Genomic DNA, 3,843 nt, shown 5'->3' with positions numbered 1-3,843 from the left:
GCTTCCTCATCTCTGTAACACTCCTATTTCTTCCAACTGCACACCTCACCTGGTTCCCGAAAGAGCTTTCTTTTTCTTGCAGTTTTTGCTGACTCAAACTTCCAGCTCCCTCATGGTCTCCTATGGCCACTCTTTGCTCCTTCATTTCTGTACCTTCTCTTGAAACTGACTGGACCCGCCATCCATACTTCTCTGTCCAATTCCAAGATGGAAAATCTAATTGGCTTTGCTAGTTCTACCTCTTCTTGTTTATAAAGAGCTTTTGACTCTGGGATACTCTGACATTGGTCAGGAAAGGACAGAGGCAGGGATCTGGGACAGAGTAGGACCATGTGAACAAGGACCATGGAGAAGCTGTGGCCAGTGAGCAGGTGAATCCATGTCTTGGGGGTGCAGTTCAGTTAGGCCACGTGTGCTGGTTACAGTGTATCAACAGGACCCCAACATCCTCCAGAAAGAAAAGATGTTCTTTGCATCAAATAGATGGATTCCTGGCTTGCACATACTAAATGATGAGGAATTAAAACATGTTTGACAATCTTTGAAAATAAATCTAATGACTATTATTATACTCATTAATAATTATCTTATTAATAAAAGAATATCCCTCTGTCCTTTCTGGTATTTCTTTGGTTTATTATCCTACCTAAATGGAGAAGAGGGAACACTCAAGTACCTTTTCTTGCCCACACATGATAGCACCTGAAATTATACTTGAATTTATACTTGAATTTTTAGTTGAACTAAGAGCATAATGCATAGCAGAGACAAATCTTGTTTGTCCATAGTAGCACAGATTAGCACTAAGAAATAAAATCATAAATATTTTGAAAATATTTTATCCACTGTCTTTTTTTTTTTTAATAAAATTGTAGTGGGAACTTATTTGCAGCTGAATAAATGATCTCTGAGTTAGGCCTGCTTGCCCATCCCCTGTTAAAATCTGTAAAATGGAATAAAATCTGAAAACTGCTTATATAAAGAATTAGCCCAGGAATTCAAGGGATGGCTAACAATAAAAAAAAAATCATAGTTCTACTGGAAAGTCAACTTTTACAGTCCACAGATAATTTCTTACTCACTTTCTCAGAAATGTAATAATTTATGGGGGGGGGGGGAAGAGAAGAGTCTTGGTTCTCTATAACAATGTCCTAAGAGGAAAGTATGAGATGTAATAAGAGGAAGAATAATTTTTGTCCAGGTATTATATTAAACATATTTTTGCATTCTATATTTTAATCTTTTCAACAACCCTGTGCCATAGATGTTGTTTTAATCCATATATTATAGATGAACAAACTGAGGATTATACATGTATGTAACTTACTGAAGGCTACAAAGGAAATAAATACCTGAGAAAGAGATTGACTCTGAACCTGTGTTCTCAACTAGATTCTGTCTAGGAAAAGGGCCAGGCAGCTCTGCAGTCATTAAAAGTCAGTCCTGGGGGGGTGCCTGGGTGGTTCAGTTCATTGAGCATTGGACTCTTGATTTCAGCCCAGGTCACTATCTCAAGGTTATGAGATCGAGCCTCACATTGGGCCGTGCTGCTTGGGATTCTCTCCCTCTCATTCTGCCCCTCCCCACCTCACTCTAAAGAGGAAAAAAAAATGTCAATCCTAGGACCTTGAGCCTTCAGGAGAGACATGGCGAGTCTCTGGAGGCTGAGTGTCCTGTGAAGTGTGCAAGAAGGCTGAGCTATGTTTCTCCAAATCTCAGTGGTCAGACCTGCTCATGTCTCAGTGTTTCTCCGGGACCAACCTACCCCAGAATGGTGTAGAACACAACACATTCACCTGTCACTTAACTACCATTCTGGTTCCAAGGCTGCATCTCTCCACTGGACTGGCTAGAGGATTGTCAATGTTTTTCTCCTGGGCCTAATTCCAGCTGCTTATTTGAATCCTGGCTCTGCGATGGACAACTGTTCCCTAGCTGCAGCCCTCACTTTTCATAGTCAACTGGGGCCTTGCACAAATGGTTCCTGACTATGTTCGAGGGGATGTTTTGTAGAAACCTGCCAGGGCAAGTGTTTTGGCACTCCCAGCTTTAACCTTTGCTGGACTTTGTTATCTCAGCTATCATGATGTGGGCATCTGCAAAGCTGTGGAAGCTCTGACCTTTTTGATTTAACACCTTGAGAATTGACTGTACACTTCTTTGACTCTGCTCTGTCATGCCATTCAAATCACAGTAAGGAGGAAATAACAGATAAGTCCAAACCTCTTTGCCTAATCACCTGGTTATTTTTAGAATTTAGTCTTTGAAGAAAAGGTTTGAGAGGAATTGTAGCCAAGAAATTTGGAGCCTGAATTCCTTGCTCTCGTGAGTTTATGAGATTGTCTCTCAGCTTCTCACAAGACTCACAGCATAACTAAATATTATGTATGGGGGCGCCTGGGTGGCTCAGTCGGTTAAGCGTCTGCCTTTGGCCGAAGTCATGATCCCAGGATCCTGGGATCAAGCCCCGCATCGGGCTCCCTGCTCAGCGGGAAGCCTGCTTCTCCCTCTCCCACTCCCCTTGCTTGTGTTCCCTCTCTCGCTGTGTCTCTCTCTGTCAAATAAATAAATAAAAAATCTTCCAAAAAAATAATAAATAAATAAATATTATGTATGAGCTTTTGCCTGTTAACTTATCAAATTTTTTTAAGGGAATGCAGCTTTATTACAATCAATGCCTGATCAAACTTCTGTATTTGTCCTGGGAATGATGGAGAAAGGGAAAGCTCTTAATTCATAAGTAAAGACTTTGCAGAAAATCAGTTAGTATTTAATTTTTGAAAGCTTCCCTTTCTGTTCAGTCAATACCAGTTACAGATAGTTACATGTCCTGGGGAAACTTTAAAATTAGGAAATACTAATATTTCACATTAGTAATTTCTAAATCCTGGGAAGAAGAGTCTGGAGAGCTTCTGAGTATAGAGAAGTTCCAGGTAGGGAAGAGGTCCCCTTATAGATGTATGAAAATATTACAGAATCTAAACTGAGACTTATCCCTCAAATGTATTTATTTTACTTGTCCTAAAAAATCTGTCTACAAATACAAAACTGTAAGTAATAAATCGTTATTTTCCCATGGTAGGACTCTCTAATGTGAAAATGTATTCTATGAAAATAAAGTTTATTTTATTTTATTTTTTAATTCTTTTTTTAAAGATTTTATTTCTTTATTTGACAGAGAGAGAGAAAGAGAGTGTGTGCAACAGGACAAGCAGAGGGAGCTGCAGAGGGAGAGGGAGCCGGATGTGGGGCTTGAACACAAAATCCTGGGATCATGACCTGAGCCAAAGGCAGAAGCCCAACTGACTGAGCCACCCAGGTGCCCCCAAAATAAAGTTGTTTTTTTTTTTAATAAAACATTATATTAAAAAAAAAAAAAGTCAGTCCTAGCTTGGTAAATAGCTTGCAGGAAGCAGAGGTGGGTCCCAAGTCCAGGTCTTTTGATGCCTGATCCAGTCCCTTTACTGCAAAATGCAGTTACCTTAACTGTGAAATGGAACAAAAAACTGTTTCTCCTCAACCTGGCCATTTAATAATATAAGGTGTTATTAATGCCAGGATGTCATTTTTGACTTCTGTAGTTTTAATTGATTTGCTTAGCAGGATTTTAATGTATAGCTAAGAGTTTAATTCATTGTAATAGAAAAGTCTATTGTAAGTTAATTAAAAGTGTTATTCTATCTTAAAATAGCAGATTTTAATGGGCTGCTGATACAGAATATTTCTTTATACTGATGTTTTTGCTTTGTTCTTTAGTTGTAGAGTATTTGTATAATCAACTACCATTATTACCAACTTAATGACAAAAGAAAATAAAAAGAGAAATATTCCAAATACTAAAAT

At 38.7% G+C, this 3,843-nt stretch overlaps 1 pseudogene; it reads left to right on the top strand.

Moving 5' to 3' along the window:
- Positions 1–1,646: 1,646 nt before the first annotated feature.
- Positions 1,647–2,133, top strand: LOC144382844 (succinate dehydrogenase [ubiquinone] cytochrome b small subunit, mitochondrial pseudogene; annotated as a pseudogene).
- Positions 2,134–3,843: the final 1,710 nt, after the last annotated feature.

Source organism: Halichoerus grypus, chromosome 8 (assembly GCF_964656455.1).
Source record: "Halichoerus grypus chromosome 8, mHalGry1.hap1.1, whole genome shotgun sequence".
NCBI classification, from domain to species: Eukaryota; Metazoa; Chordata; class Mammalia; order Carnivora; family Phocidae; genus Halichoerus; species Halichoerus grypus.
This window is presented reverse-complemented; position numbering and strand designations above follow the sequence as displayed.